Source organism: Peromyscus californicus, unplaced genomic scaffold, assembly GCF_007827085.1.
Source record: "Peromyscus californicus insignis strain IS unplaced genomic scaffold, ASM782708v3 Scaffold_8__1_contigs__length_139910024, whole genome shotgun sequence".
Lineage (NCBI taxonomy): Eukaryota > Metazoa > Chordata > Mammalia > Rodentia > Cricetidae > Peromyscus > Peromyscus californicus.
In genome coordinates, this window is record NW_026294606.1 from 125,457,404 (window position 1) to 125,474,284 (window position 16,881).

At 45.1% G+C, this 16,881-nt stretch overlaps 1 long non-coding RNA gene across 3 annotated transcripts; it reads right to left on the reverse strand.

Moving 5' to 3' along the window:
- Positions 1 to 408: 408 nt before the first annotated feature.
- LOC128104304 (uncharacterized) lies at positions 409 to 16,632 on the reverse strand. 3 transcript variants are annotated; one of them, XR_008215945.1, is made up of 6 exons: positions 16,438 to 16,632; positions 10,169 to 10,301; positions 9,178 to 9,286; positions 7,191 to 7,246; positions 4,690 to 4,736; positions 409 to 2,270 (listed from the first exon to the last, which is right to left on the reverse strand). It is a non-coding gene; the product is annotated as an uncharacterized LOC128104304 (long non-coding RNA). The 3 variants fall into 3 exon arrangements; XR_008215944.1 differs by lacking the exon at positions 16,438 to 16,632 and adding an exon at positions 16,061 to 16,189; XR_008215946.1 differs by lacking the exons at positions 409 to 2,270; positions 16,438 to 16,632 and adding exons at positions 2,516 to 2,832; positions 16,061 to 16,189.
- Positions 16,633 to 16,881: the final 249 nt, after the last annotated feature.

Consider the following 16,881-nt stretch of genomic DNA (forward strand, 5'->3'; position numbering starts at 1 on the left):
CTGATTGGACATTTCTATGAGTATAAACATCACTGTAATTCAGATGTGTTGCGATTCCTGGTACCCTGGGTGCCCCCAATTTAAGACTCAAATTGTCTTAATAGATAGACTCAGATCCGTGGGTTCTAATATTGAGTGTGGCTCTCGGCAATCATCCCAAAGGAGCCAAGCCATCAAGAAGGCCTGCTCTGCTATTGCAAATTAAACAGAATGCTTAATAGTTCACAGGAGAAAAACACAAAACCCATAAACAGCTCTTTCAGGTTTAACAAGCTGAGGACTTAGTTGGATGTTTTCCGCAAGCTGACAATGAGAAGTGACATCCACACAATGGGGTGTCACTACTCTTAGCAGATCCATTCTTTCTCAGCTAATAAACACAAATATTGTATAGAATCTACATCCTGTTTAATTCTCTGCAGCACAATGCAGAACTAGACCACAGCTCCCAACCACTTCTAAACAGGCTCTCTCAGGGGGGAGAGATTCCCCCAGAGGGCAGACGCCTGGGTTGAGCTCATTGTCATACCAGAAAGATACAAGCTATTCACAGTCGCCTTGACTAGACCCATGTCTGTTCAAAGGTTCTTCACTTCTGGTTCTTCAGTTCTATTCCAGTGTAATACAGTCCATAAATTGCATACAGCACTGGGCACGGTGGCTCACCCCAGTAATTCTAGCACTCAGGAGGCTGCGGTGGCAAGATCCCAAGTTCGAGGCCAGCCTGGGCTCTACAACAAGACCCTGTTTCAAAAGCAAGAGCAGGCATATATTAAATGTTCATGTCCCATAACTTTGGAAAACACAACACTACCAACCACACAACCAAAACTGAGAATGTGGGGCTGCTGTTTCCGTTTCTGTTTCTATAACTAACCCCTCCCAACCCACAGCTCCAGAAAACCATGCCCCCTTTCTTGACTTCATAGGAACAGACATTTTGGTGAGTGAAAACATCACTGTAATTTATATGTTTTGCAATTTCTGGTACCCTGGATGCCCCCAATTTAAGACAATGTCACATACAGTCCTGTGCGTCTTTTCTCATTTGCCACAGTGATTGCGGCATTCGCTCATGTTGTCAAGGGTCTCTCCCTTTGTTGCTAAGCACACCCCAGAGCCCACCTGTGATTTCTTTATTCACTCCCTGAGTGCAGACAGGGTCCAGTTGGAGCATATAGTAAAGTGAGCAGTCCCAAATGTTTATCGACTGTGCTTTGAAGGGCAGTGTGTTTTCAGTTCTCTCGGGTGATTTTCTGAGAGTAGATCACTGGGTCATGTTGTGAGTAAGTGTTTAGCTTTACAAGAAACAGGCTGGCTCCCAATATGGTCAGACCACATTTCAAATCCTCTCCAACTCTGGGGTTCCGTGACTCTCACTTTTAGAATGTCCTGGAGAAAGAGAGGAGGCATTGCTCTGCAGATTTATTTGCATTTCCCAAAGTGTTTATTGAAATATTTTGACCAGTTTTTACACCTTCTCATTGTGTCTTCTTATTGAGTGTATGTGTGTGTGTGTATGCGTGTGCGCGCGCACGCGTATAAAATCTTATATTTAGATAAAACTCCTTTGCTACATATGCTGCAGGGTTTTGGGGTGGTGGTAGAGGTGTAAGTGGTTTTTTTGTTTGCATATTCTTGTTTTTCTCTTCGTCCTGTGAGGTGGTGACTCACTAGTACCTAGCTGGCATGAAGTCCACAATCTCTCTGTCTCCTGAATGGAACAGATTACAGGAATCAAACCAATTGCCAACTGTTTTTTAAATAGTATAGATACGTTTATTGCAATCTGTGGCTTTCCTCTAGTAATTATTGATGATGTTTCTTGGTTTTTGAAGGGCAGATCTGTTTAATTGTGATAAAATCCAGTTCTCAAGTTCTTGCACAACTCTTTTGTGTAAAACCAAAAAAAAAAATATGAGAAAACCCTATCTTTCTGCTCCTAAAGCCACAAGCCTTTTGTCTATTTTTGTGTAGAGATTTTGTAGCTCTAGTCTTATATGTAAGTCCATCAATCACTAGAATCACCTTAGAGTCCGGAGGCAAAACGAGGACAATGAGCCACCTCCCCAGCACTTTCAGCACGAGTTTTCATTCCCTTTGAGTTCCCTTGGCATCCTTGTCTAAAATCAACCGAGTCTATGTCTAGTCTTTCCTGCAGTCAATTTTGTCCCACTGACATGTGTCCATCTTCAGGCCAGACACACACTGGCTGCAGCATCTTTATAGCAAAGTCCTCAAATCACTTGCCTGAGGCTTCCAACTTCGCTCTAAGTGAAGAACAGAATTGAAAAATGAGATTGATAAAGCAATTCATAGTGCCATCAAAATATGAAAAACTTACGAATAAATTTGACAAAATATGTACAAGACCTGTACAATGAAAACACATTTCTTTTTAAAAAAAAATGGAAAAGCAAAATTGCAGAGGTGTGCAATGAGTCACAAGCAACGATATTTTTGAGACATCAATTTCTGTCTGAGTTTGATGGGAGGGTTTTTAGAAACACAAATGTTGATTTCCATCAGGTACTTTTATTTCATTTATTAAAATAATCTAATCATTTTCTCTCTTCATTTTGTTGACACAGAGAATAAGGATTGATTGTGGAATTGGTCAAAAAGTGTAAATCCATTTCACACTTCTGGGATAACGCCATTGATCATGATGAATTATCTTTCAAAACCATTACTGAACGGATGGTAGAGAGGAGTTAATAGCTCCATGGGAAAAAGCACTCAGCACCATGGGTCTTCGGGAAGAACAAACTCAAACCCCAACAAAGGCCGGGCTGGCGTGATGGTGCACATCTGTATCACTGAACGGGAAGGCTGAAGCGGGAAAATGAAGAGTATGAGACCAATCTGAGCTATGCAGCAAGACCCTGTCTCACCTACCCCCAAACAAACAAAGGAAGAGACTCTAGGGGGAATATTACTTTACTGCCTTTGAATGATAATAGTAAAAGGAATAAAAATAGGAAGTGTTGGTGAAGACACAGACACAAAGCAACTGGACTCCTCCCTGATGCTGGAGGGATGGTAAAGGTGTGCTCAGTCTGGGAAACGCTTTGCTAGCTTCTTCCAGAGTTGGACTTACACTTTCTACACATGCCAGACATTCCATTCCTAGATATTTACTCAAAAAACAAAACTACATGCCAGTAAAACACAGGAACATAAATTTATCTAGCGTCTTTGTTCCCATTGCTTTCTATGGCTGTGATAAACACTGCAACCAACAACAACTTGGGAAACAAATGATTTATTTGGCTTATACATTCCAGCCAGTCCATCACTTAGGGAAGCCACAATGGGGACTCGAGGCAGGAAAGTGGAGGCAGGAACTGAAGCAGAGACCAAAGAATAATATTGGTTACTGTCCCCACCCTGCTTGCTCATCTGCCTTTCATTTTACACAACCCAGGACCACCTGCTCAGTGGCAGCACCACCCACAAAGAACCAGGCCTTCCCACAATAATCATTAATGAAGAAAATGCCCCATAGGCCAATCTGATAGAGGCAATTCCTCACTGACATTCCCTTTTCCCAGATTACTCTACTTTGTGTCAAGATGATAACAACAAAAATAACCAACCAGCACAAACTTCATTCATAACAGCCAACAGCTGAAAACAATCTGCTGTCTATTACAGAGCACACTGATACACAAATCACAGTATAACCTTGGATACTCAGTAATATGAAAGCAGAAGTTAAGGCTGGTGTATAACTCTGTGGTCCTGGCAAACATGAGCAAGAAAGCAAACCAAATTCATACCAAATATTAGAGGCTCCCAGTTCTCCCAGTTCAGCACCAGAGAAAAAGGAAAATGGAAAGAAGGAAGGAAGGAGAAAGGGAAGGAGAGAGTCAGGGAAGGAAGGAAAGCGTTCCCCACAACAGCATCATAGATCCTGACATTTACTGGCTAGGTGAAGTAACTAATACAAAGGGAGAAAGTATATTGGATATTATTACGTTTATGTGAAATGTAGAGCAAGCATAAGCATCTGTGGTGGGAAAGAGGAGATCTGGTCAAGTGAAAGCGGCTGATTTGAGAAGATAGATGAGAATGCTTTCTGGAGAGATGGAAAGGTTCTATTAGTGCGGCGGTCACACATGTGCTGCTTAGATTTGTCAAGTCATTGACCTGTACACCAACAACATGTGGAGTTTTTTAAAGGAAATGTGTGCATTTCTCTTGTCAGATCCTCTGGAACTAAGTTAACCAGATGGCTATGGAGCCACCATGTAGGTGCTGGGAATTGAACCCAGGACCTTTGGAAGAAGAACCAATACTCTTAACACACTGAGCCATCTCTCCAGTCCTGCTTTTTCTTCCTTCTTTCCTTTCTTTCTTTCTTTTGAGACAGGAACTCACTCTGTAGTACAGGCTGGCTTTGAACTCACTGTGCAGTTAGGGGTGGCCTTGAGTTGCTGATGCCCCTGCCTCTACTTTCTGACTGCTAGCATTACAGGTGGACAACAAAAGAGACCCTGCCTCAAAAAAGATGGAAGGCAAGGGCTAGACATGTACCCTCACAGATTAACATGCAAGTATGCATATATTGCATGCACACACACACACACACACACAAATAAATATTAAATTTGAAACAATAATTTATTTGAGTGAGTATTATTTAACACGCCTTACTGATTCACAGGACTGAATGGACTTGCTTACCATTGAGTGCTCAGTGCCTGTGAAAATGGAAGGGTCCTAGCTTACAGCTGTTGAAGGAAGGAAAAAAGAACTGAGAATAAGTGCGGAGGAACAGTGGTTGTTGCATACAACTAGAAGAAACCATGCCGGTGCCATCACTACTGCAGGATGAACGCACCAAGTCAAGGGCAACAGATGAAAGGCGCATGCGTGGTCTGCAGCCCTCGAAGGAAGCATTTGGAAATAACTGAGTTGTAAGAAGCAGCAGAATTGGGAGAATTGGGAGACTGAACGGGTGTCAGAGAGGGGGTGAAGGCAGAGGTAAATGGAGGGTGAGACAGGAGCGGCTTCAGGGCTGTTCGACTTCACTACAGCACACTGGCGACCACTAGCTATTCTGGCTACACCTAGTGCCAGCCCTGACCCCTACATCCAGACCGTTGTGCCTGTCTGCCAACCTGTGCCGCGCCAGCCCCAGGCAGGCTGTGGAAGGGCTTCCCACCCACGCTGACAGGGGCATGACTTCGAACACTCCCACTGATCTCTGCGAGGCCCTGGTGTTTAATAGCGGTCCCGGCCCCAGGGCCTGCTGCAAAATGGGCTTCAAAGGGAGCATCTTTGGTCTTCTGAGTACCACACACAACAGAGACAGCAAATTACAAGCTGAAAATTCATTACATTTGTGGAAAACTTGAATTTATTTAGACAAAGGCAGATGGAGAGGGTGGGTAATCTCGTTACATTTCAGCGCACTCTACTTTATTGAGAAGAAATGAAACATCACGTTATGTGTTTTCTTTCCATCTGCTTTCTCTTGCCTAAGCTCAGGTTTGTTATTAATATAATGAATTCATCTCGCCTCCCTCTCAGTTCCATTAGCCTGTACTCCTAATTAAGTTCTGTGTGCGCTGTCCTTTTCAACAGCTCAGAGTGTCTCTTTCTGATGCAGCTCTTTGCCTCAGACCTCGAATCATTTACACAGATGAACTACTGCTTCTAGACATACGAAATCTCTTAATCAAATTATCATTTTTCTCAAATGTGGAGAAATTATCTAGCCCCTTCTATTCCCCAGACAGCTCTAACCTGAAGGGCAGATTCTACAGGGGCCTGGGACTAAGTCTTGACTCGGAATTTTGAAGAAGTAAAGAAGGATTCATGCTTCTCTGACAGCAAATGTCTAGACCTTGGGCAGCTGGCTGTTGACCAGATCATTAGTTCCCTCCCCCTTCTTTTCTTTTTTTCTTTTTGCCCTGCTCGCCCCATACCCACCAGTGCTCTTTGTTTTTCTTAAGGAATAATAAAACTTTATTTTTAAATATGTGGGGGTCGGGGAGGCTTGTGTGCACACGAGCACAGGTACCTGTGAAAGCCAGAGGCATTTGATCCCTTGGATCTGGAGTTGCAGGCAGTTTAGTCACCTGGCCTGGGAGCTGAACTCCATCCTCAACAACAGTAATATGCACTCTTAACCGCTGAGCCATCTCCCCATCCCCGGATTTTCCTTATTTCTGAATGGAACAGACTGGAGGATTTCAAGAACCTGAGCCTCCTAGACACAGAAGAGGGGTTGTGAGCAGTGCCTAGAGCCAGGTCGTGACTCAGGCAAGTATGCAACCTCCCTCAAGTCTGTGTTCAAACAGGCTGACACTCCTAACATCTCCATTTCCAGTCTGGCAGACACGAGAGCAGTTTGCCAAGGCGGTGTGGCCACTATCTGCTCTGGCCTGGGGAGTCTGGTTGCTGCCTGCACTCCCTGTGACACTGTTCTGACCTTGAGGCAACATTCCTTTAGGTTACGAAGAGGGAGACATGCTAAGACATCAGACTCCTGCAGTCAAATCCCAGCCCCATCTAGCTAGGGCCAACTTAGTCAAGGTAGTTTATGTCTCAGTTCTGCAGCTATGAAACAGGCTTAGGAGTCAAACCTGGTGCTGATAGTTACCCTCCGGGAGTAACTAAGGAGAATGGGGGTCAGGCCACTCTACCTCGAAGTCCAAGTCAGAGAGAAGTATGCCCCCCCACCTAATTTCAACCTTCCTGGCAGCGGTGGTGGGGGTGTAGGGGGATAGGGGGTGTAATTTGCTTCCGTCAGAACTTCCTTCTTGGGGCACTGTGTCCTTTAGACTACCAGCGTTGGGTGAGGCTGTGTTGAGCCGGGGAAGTCTACTGTGGATTGCTGTTGTGGAAGTTAGCAAATAGGACTCACCTGCCTCTCTCCACACTCCTGAACCCTGGATTATGGGGAGCCATCCCAGCCTCTGACCTTTGTTCTCCCGATGCTGATTTCTAAGGACAAGCTGAAGCAGCTCAACTGCAGAAGCCTTGATTCACACCCTTTCTAGAAGCTTCCTAGACCCAGAGCAAGAAGCCACCTTCCAACCAGGGTGTTCTTCCTCAAAGCAGGGTCAGGGCAAGTATGTACTGACCTCCACGGCCAGCAGGAGGCGCCACATTGCCAGTGGGCGGTAGAATGGCCACCGCCTTTAGTACATCCTTTGAAACCTTCAGAATCAACTTACCCCAACCGCCTCCTGCAGAACCGGTGACCAAGGCTTAATGACTGTGCTCCGGGGCTCTAAGGAGAGAGCACATTTTCTCAGACTTAAATCTTCTAAATTGGAATTGCCACCTTTAAAGGGTAAGCTGACCCAATGTCCTTGCTGGTCAGAGAAGCTTCTAAATGCAGTTGAAAAATTAACACTTCCCTTTCAGACATGGACGGGAGAGGCCACAGACAGGTCAGAGGACCAGCTCAAATCAAATTGCCCGAGTCTTTCAAGTTTATTTTTATAGATGAGAAGACTGCACGACGCCAATCCTTTCTATTGCCCTCCTCTGCCGAGACTCTCCCTCTACCGAGGGCATGTCCTTGGAGCTTCAGAGTACTCCACCATAAGCCTGCTTGCCCACCCAAGCAGACATGGCTGGCCTCACTGACCCAGAAAAACCATATTCATCTAGAGAGGCCAAGGAGCCACTCTGAAGGCAGGATGGTGGTCACCACTGTCTTCTCCAGGACCTGAGCCTCTCTGACCCCATGCTGTGTTCTCCACAGGTCCGCTGAGGCTCAGTGACAACAGATGAGCACACCCTGGCTGTTGTGGGAGGTAGCAAGGGCATCAGAGACATGGCCAACCTGGGACAGTCTCTGGGGTGGGGGTTGGGGTGTGGGTGGGAACCTCAGGACGTGGTTCTGGAGAACAAACTTGCAGATACTAAAGGCAAAAACTTGAGATTTAGAGCCCTGGAGCACAATTCCCTGAGTTTGAATCCTGACTCTGAGTGATAATGTTGAGACCATGGGAGATGCCTACTTTCCCCACACAAAACCCAGAACATGTAAAATATTTTATTTCATAAACTCATGGATTTTTAAATTATTTAAAACTCTTTATTACATCTATTTATTTGTGTGTGTCTGCAACAGTGCTTGCAAGCTGGCATATGTGCTATATAGCTCATGTGTGGCAGTCAAAGGGCAACCTGCAGGAGTCAGTCATGGAAGTTCTGGGGACTGAACTCAGGTTGCCAGCCTGGGCTGCAAGTGCCTTTACCCGCTGAGCCATCTCGCCAGCCCCTGGATTTTAAGGTTCCTATGGAATCCATCTCAGGACTGGAAGTGTAACTGTTTAGTAGAGTGCTTGGCTAGCATGCACATTCCATTCCCAGCACTGCCTAAACTGAGGGTGGTTGTTCTTGTCTGTGATCTCTGCTCTTGAGAGAGGAAGGCAAGAAGGTCAGAAGCTCAGGGTCATCCTTGGCTACACAGCAAGTTTGAGACCAGCCTTGAATACATAAGGCTCTATCAATAATAATAATAATAATAATAATAATAATAATAATAGGAAAAGGAACTAGAGAGATGGTTCAGCAGTTAAGAGCACTGGCTACTCTTCCAGAGGACCTGGGTTTGATGTGCCCACATGGCAGCTCACAGCTGTCTGTAATTCCAGTTCTAAGGAATCTGACACTCTCACACAGACATACATGTGAGCAAAACATCAATGCACATAAAGTTAAAATAAATAAATCATTAAAATAATAATAATAGAAAAGGAAAAGGAAAATATTTAGCTGTCCCCAACAGCTCTCTCACAGAAAGAGCAAGACCCACCTTCCTTCACAGGCCTCATGCACTGCCATTGACTACCTCTGAAATCTCCCCCCGCCCCCATTGCTCAGCCCCAGCCACACTAGCCTGAAGTTTAGTCCCTCCACCCCTGCCCCCATTGCTCAGCCCCAGCCACACTAGCCTGAAGTCTAGTCCCCCCACCCCTGCCCCCACTGCTCAGCCCCAGCCACACTAGCCTGAAGTCTAGTCCCCCCACCCCTGCCCCCACTGCTCAGCCCCAGCCACACTAGCCTGAAGTCTAGTCCCCCCACCCCTGCCCCCACTGCTCAGCCCCAGCCACACTAGCCTGAAGTCTAGTCCCCCCACCCCTGCCCCCACTGCTCAGCCCCAGCCACACTAGCCTTTTTGCTTAGATGTGGAGACATCTCTCTCACCTAGGGCTCACACTCCTCTCCCATCCATGGTGCCCCATTGCTCTCACACTTTTCTTCCAGCTGGTGCTTTCACTTCGTTCAGGGGAGTCTCTTGTCTTCACCAGCATATCTGGAATAAAATGTAATTGCTGTTAGCCCAGACTCACTTTACCTTTTTCATAGCCTACCCCCACCTTAAATGACATTATCTGTTGTGATGTTCCCAGAGCTTAGAAAAATATCTGATAAATGATCGACTCTAAGTGAAGGTTTGTTAGTGAATGAATGACAAGCAAGTAGTCAACAAACGCTCATTGCCTTTATGATTAGAGGTATCCTTCACTCATGGCCTAGCCCACTTCTGCTTTCTGTGACTGCTGGATTGATGGATGGCTCCAGAGCAGCTGTAATTCATTTCTGGCTGGCTGGCTCTCATCTCAAGAAGATTTTATTTCTCCCCAGGATTTTCCCTGATGTGTAGTTAGTCCTCCTCTGTCTCACCAGCCAGCTCCCAAATAAATACATGGAGACGTCTTATTAATTATGAAAACTTGGCCTATAGTTTAGGTTTGTTTCTAACTAGCTCTCATAACTTAAATTAATCCATTTCTATTAATCTATGTGCAGTTACATGGCTCATGGCTTGTTATTTCATCTCCTACACATCCTGCTTCCTCTGGCTGACAACTCTTCGTGACTCAACACTTCTTCCCAGGGTCCTCTCTGCTCTGAAAATCCTGCTTAGACAGTGTAATCAAATATCTCACAACACTGATGTCCTAGAGTTCCACTAGATCTAAACCCAAGTGTAGTCTCTCAGTGTGCTGTTCATGTCACTAGGGAAGCCTACAACCTGTGGAGGCAGGAGCTGCCATAGCTCCATCTGTCCTGGAAAAACAGCTATAAAAGATGTTCTTCAGGCTTTGGACTCCAGGCCCTCGGTGCACACAATACCCACCTCAGTATCACAGGCCTGGAGTGATTTTTTTTCCTAATCACATCCCTCACTTACCCAGTTTCTTGGCCTGCTTCCTGGGACCAATGCAGTCATGTCCCAAGCCCCTTGCCTCTGCCTCTGCCTCTGAGCAAATATTGAGCAGCCGCAGCTAAGCGGGACCAGGCTGTGACAGATAAGCCGAGACTTCCTGAGGGAATGAACACACAGGGGTGGGGGAGGTTTCAGGGGTTGGTTTTGGTTAGTTGGTTGGTTGTTTTCAGACGAAAGGAATATGGATTATAAACTCAAAAAAAGCCCTTCTGGGACATGATGTTTCAGTGTTTACCCCTGAAGATGGTAGCAATGGCATCCTGCCTTTCCATCCCCAGTCTTTCCTCAGAGAGACAAGATTTCTAGAAAGACTTTTGCCTCCTAATGAAAATTTAGCCTTTCGAGTCTTATTAACTCTAATGGGGGAAATGCTTCAATTTATTTTGTTCCAGAGGTAAAAGCAATGATATTAAGTGATCCAATTTACCCATTTCTAGTATCATGCTGGTCACTAATGAAGATGCCCCTGCAGCCCAGTGTGTGGTTTATACAGGCATCACTACTTAACAGTTTACAGATGGCTCCATGCGGTAAGAAAGCAGTACATGCAAATGAAAGTTTTGTGAATCAAACATTGCTCTCTTCTGTATTTACTTGATCTTTAAAAATAGTAGCCTTGCCTGGCAAGGCCTTCACAGGTTTTTCCCATGGCTACCTTCCCTCACTGACAGATGGCTGATGCCCACAGATACATACCTACAAGAGAGAATTCCTCTGCGAGTGAGTCACATATACTGAGCTTTGAGCAAGCAAGAATTTTTTAGTAGTGTCTAGTCAATTGCTCAATTTAGCAATAATCAGAAATATTCTATGTGCTGCACCAGCGTTAACAGCCCTATGAAGTAAGCCATACTATTATTGTCTTTTTTCTAACTGTGAAGTCTAGGCTGAGAGACGAAGTAAATTGCCAGGTTCATGCAGCCAGGCCATCCAAATTTATCATAGGAACTGCACTACAGTTTGAAACCAAAGTGTCCCCTTCAGACTCATAGTTCACAAGGCTATGCCCCAGGCAGTGGTTCTGTTTTGAGTCTATGGAGCCTAGCTGTCAGAAGCAGGCCACCAGGGTGGACCTTTGAAGGTTATATCTGTCTGGGGTTCTTGTCACACTCTCCTTGCTTTCTGGTTGGCCATGATGTCAACAGCTTCTGCCATACACTCTTATCATCCTGGGCTGAGCTCCACCATGCCTTTCCCACCAGAGTGGACTGAAATCTCCTGAAACTCTTGGCCAAAAAAGCCCTCCCCCCCTCCCTTAGGTAGTCTCTGTGAATAAATCTTCTCTTTGTGGTTACAGAATATCAAAGTGAGTAGTACAAAGTGCACACATGTGGTGCAGATCGCTCCTTTCAACTGAAGAAGAAAACAGTTTATGTTATTTACTTTATATTTTGTATCCATCAGCTTACTCACTCAGTATTCTTTGGGCACATCTTTATGTTAACTGCCTCATCTCATGGGATTCTCGTAATAACCTTATTCTCATTTCTGCTTTACAGTCTAGGAGGCAGAGATGTGAAGAGGGTAAATTTGTAGACTAAGCCATACAGCACGTAGCCGAGTGGAATTTAAACCCATTCTAGGCAGAACCCAGCATGACTCTCTTTGCCTTAACCTTATATTTCCTCTTACAGTAAAGAGTTAAATTCCAATCAGAGTTATTCGGTTCCCAAACCTGGTGTTGCTACACACGATGTGCAGGTATTATGTTCTGGATCTGCTTATGCAGGCCATGCAGCTGTGGACATGCCCAGCATCTGTACTCTTCCTTGATGGAGTCCTCTGTCTGCCCAGTGCCCTTCACAAGTGGGGATTGTAACTGAGCTCTTTATGTGTCTTGTGTACCATTTACCCTGGAGACATGCTGGATTCAGATTGAAATAAGAGTGTAGTAAATCACTAAGAGAAAAACCCAACCTAGCCCAGGAAGAAGTATATGCTGGGTCTCTGGCCTATGTCTCAAGAGCAAGGCAAAGGAAAAGGGATTGTGTCTTCAACTGAGGCCCTGTGTACTGCCCTGATAAACTCTTGTCCCTGTGAGCTACAGTGGTGCTGGGCTATGCCTGTACTCCTCTTGAATCAGGATCTGTGCTACATGCTCCCAATGAGCTTCATTTCAAATGCTAACATGGGAGATGAACAAATTATAGACGAAAAACTGCTCTCTGAACATATTTATTTATAATGATACATGAAGTCTGGTGTTTAAAGGAAACAGTTCTCCAAAAAGAAAACCCCTGATCACAATGTGAGCTGCCAGGAGGCTGACTTGAAAGCAAGAGAGGTACAGAGTTTTTCTGTGTATAAAATGCACAATCAAAGAGAGCCATCTGCCCCCATTGATAATGATGGGAATTGACAGACAATTCCATTAAGTGTAATCTTCAGATTGGGACTTTCACGAATGATATGCAAGAATGGGTTTTGTTAAAGATTGATTAAGCTTATAAACTATTTTTGTACAATTATTCAAAACAGACTGAGAGTAAATTATTTTCTCAAATGTTCTTGCAATGAGTGTGTACATTCAGGCTCTTGAAGTGCAGGCATTGTTTAGAGGGCTCTCGATGCCCTGCCACTTTATTTGGCATGTCTTTTAAAATGTCAGCAAGAGATCTTTGTTTGGGGATATTTTTAAGCATTTCTGTAAGACATAAAAAACAGAAAATGACTGAATTATAGTACAATTGCATCTAGGGCATTAAACTCAGGCTGTCTGCTTTTCAATGACGCTGTGTGGAAGTGATGGAGGCCACTGGTGTGTTGGTACTGGGGACCAGGAACGGCACCCAGATCTCTGCAGTCTATTCACAATATCCCAGCCTCACAGATGGATAAACTTTGAGCTACCCTCAAGTCAGAATGCAATCCCAATTTCACTGTCTAGATGGTCCTTCCAGTGAGTCCCATTGTATCTTTATCTTGCAGGACTTCAGAATAACACAGTCCATTTTTCTTCCTACAGAAGACCTGAAAACTTAAGAGCAACAACCATGCTCTTGAGGCAGGCTCTGTGCACCCCTCACTTCTGAGGACAGGCCCTGTGTACCCCTCACTTCTGAGGGTATGCCCTTTCCACAGGGGAGATCATGGAGAGAGAAGGCCTTTTGCTTCTGTTCACTGGCAATAAAAAACAAAACCACCCAGGCATCCCTGTGCTCACCCCTCCCCTGCTTCTACAGTTCTGCTTATATCAAACCTTTTGGTGGCTTAGCCTTGCCTGTAAAATAAATTCTCCTAGAATCAGGTATCAGCTTAACTCAGAGAATGGGGATAAAAGGTGAATTTTGTATCACCCAAGACAGACATGAAGAACGGCAGCATCTTGCTTATTGGTTGGTTTGGGTTAATATTTAACAAAGCAATGTTCTTCATGTCAAAACTACTCCTCAGGTATAAATGTGGCCCAAGTGGAATAGGAGATTTCTTTTCCCCTCTGCAAGTCTGAATTTTATTGTAGTCTTCTCTCTGAAGCCCCATTGTCAAACACTCCAAATTGACTCTCCTGTCTGGGCATCCCTGTGTGCTGAAACTCAACTGCCCCTTCTTCTGCCCTTGAATTGAAGACATTTCTAGTCACTGAATTAGAGTATCGCCCATGAAGTCAACTATTCTGTTTTCTCTTCCATTGTTTAGTGATGACATCAGCTGCCTGGAAAGAACGGAAACTTGTGGAGACATCAGGAAAAGCTGTTGAAGGAAATGGAGAGATCAGCTGGAAAAATCTAAGCCCAGAGGGAAAACAACTAAACCAGAGACACGGGTGACAGTGTAGCGCAGTGGTGGAGTCAGCCAATATGTGTGTGTGTGTGTGTGTGGTGGGGGCGAGGGCCGTGCACAAACTCTGGAGCTACCAGGGATCCTACCAAGGTTCTTGAGCTACATTTCCTTGGAGCCTCAGAGTCACCCTCTTGCTGTGGATATCGCTCTGTATAAATAAAATGCTGATTGGCCAGTAGCCAGGCAGGAAGTATAGGTGGGACAAGCAGAGAGGAGAATTCTGAAAAGTGGAAGGCTGAGGAAGAGAGATGCTGCCATGGAAAGCGAGATGTAAGGTACTGGTAAGCCACGAGTCAGGTGGCAACTTATAGACTAATAGATATGGGTTAATTTAATATATAAGAACTAGATAACAAAAAGCCTGCTGTGGCCATACAGTTTGTAAGCAATATAAGTCTCTGTGTGTTTACTCTGTTGGGTCTAAGCGGCTGTGGGACTGGTGGGTGAGAGGGATTTGTCCTGACCGTGAGCCAGGCAGGACTGGAGAAATCTCCAGCTACACCCTCTTGTCACACAAAGTATGCATCTTAGTCAGGGTTTCTACTGCTGTGAAGAGACACCATGATCACAGCAGCTCTTATAAAAGAAAGCACTTAATTGGGGCTGGCTTACAGTTTCAGGGGTTTAGTCCATTATCATCAGAGCAGGAAGCATGGCAGCCTACAGGCAGATGTGGTGCTGGAGAAGGAACTGAGAGTTCTACATCTAGATAGGCAGGCAGCAGGAAGTAAACTGGCTTGAGCTTCTGAGACCTCAAAGCCCACCCCCTAAAGGACACACTTCCTCCAACAAGGCCACACCACCTAATAGTGCCACTCCCGATGGACCAAGTATTCAACCAGGAGTCTATGGAGCCATTCCTATCCAAACCACCAGTGTGAATGTTATCAACGTGTTCTGTGACTTCTGTGGGGTAACATACAAGCATGCAAAGAGCCCACCAGTCACAGGATCAGAAAAGGACTTTTCATCTATCATGTAAGGAGGCAAGAGGCCAAACAGTTAAACTGACAAAAGACAGATTGATGGGAGAAAAGGCACACAAAACACATTGGATGTAGCATGAAATTTTTTGTATCTACCTAGGCATTCCACAGAAGAGGAGGTGGATCCCAAAGAGAGCTGGGCCTGAGAGCTCACAAACCAGCAATAATTTGTAAAGAAATGACAAAAGAAAGGTGTTTGGGATTTTAGGTTTAGTAAATTGTAAGGATATGAGTCTATACAGGAAATTAATGAAAGATAAAGGTTATCTCAGTAAGTAAGGCTTATTTATTTGGGCAGATTCATCAGTGACCAAATTATCTCCCTTCCTCGTGGGGGAGGCAGGCAGAATGGACACCTTCACCAAGGGAAATTCATACCCAGTGTAGGAGCAGAAAGAAAGAAGGGACCCATCTTTCATATAGGATTCTCATTTGTCTTCAGCCCAAAGTGACCACACACCAAAGTGGCATGCTCTGGGCACCCTGATTCTCTATGCACATTAGTGATTGCACAAGCAGGGTGATTAATCAAAGTGACTATCCCATGAGTTAAAACGTTTTCTTTACCCAGTGTTGCTGCTCTAGAACTCAGAATTTCTTATGCAACCATGGTATTTTGTGTCCCCACTTATTCTATCTCTAACATTTTAATTTTATTTAAATTTAGGAACAAATGCTAGTTTAACAATAGGTCATCTCTTCTGCCCCCGCAGACATAACCAGAGGCACTAAATACATTTTCAGTCCTGACCCTTGGTGACTTGACTCATAAGAAAAGGTGAAAAGTGCCAAGAAAGAAAGGAAATTATAAAGGCAAGTGAACTTAGAGGCCCAAAGGACCCAGGAGGGGCAGGGTGGGGGAGAGAGTTTCATATGATCAAACACAATTCTTATCCCAGTGGAACTTTGAAACAAAGATTTCCTCCACAGCTTCTTATTATGTTTGGAGAAACTGAGGCACAGAAAAGGACACATATCTACAGCGGCAGAAATAGATCACAAACCTAAGATTCAGCTTTCCAAAATGCTCACCCCCCCCCCACCTAGGATACTTTACCTTCTTTTCCACGATCCCCACATACCCACTTACCTAGTTAATATCTAGTCGGCTGGACTTTAGGCTCAAGCATTTCTCCACCTACATATACCACCCCCCAAGCCTCCCTGAGCAACCCGCTTCCCAGTGGATCAGGATCTGGTAATGTGCTTCCAGAGCACCTGCCAATGTGTCTTTCCCACCGCCTCCTTCTCCTCCCACTGCATAGGCCACACAGTCTGTGCTCCATAAGCACATGAGTCACCCAGGAGGGGTGGATGGAGCATTGCACCATGGCGGATGATTCCACTCCCGCAAACACCTCTATGCAGTTCATTCACAAAGCAGAGGGCAGGAATGGTTTCCATTCATGCATTTTTCAATAGCAAGGTTCATTATGGGAAGCTTCTCTAATTAATCCTGATGCTCACCCCTGCAGAGACAGTGCGACCTTTTCTCTCTCTCCTTGGCTCCTCTTCTCAAGGCAAACGCTGCTAGAAGACAGGGACTGGCAGGCAAATCCCATGAATCGTCCAGTGCTTTATTGTTTTCTAACACTTGCTCTTATCGCCCCAGACATACTTTATGTGGAACAAATTGATTAAAATATAAAATGGGGATTTACTTTCAGTTAGGCTCTGAAGAGCACAGTTATCAGGATGTAAAAAGATCCAAGGAGCTAGAAGAGAAGGAGAAGGGGGAGGAGGGAACAGGGCACAGCTGCAGCAAGAGCAGCCACCACCCCCAGACTCCACCACCCCAGACTCCACCACCCCCAGACTCCACCACCCCAGACTCCACCAACCCCAGACTCCACCACCCCAGACTCCACCACCCCAGACTCCACCACCCCAGACTCCACCACCTCCAGACTC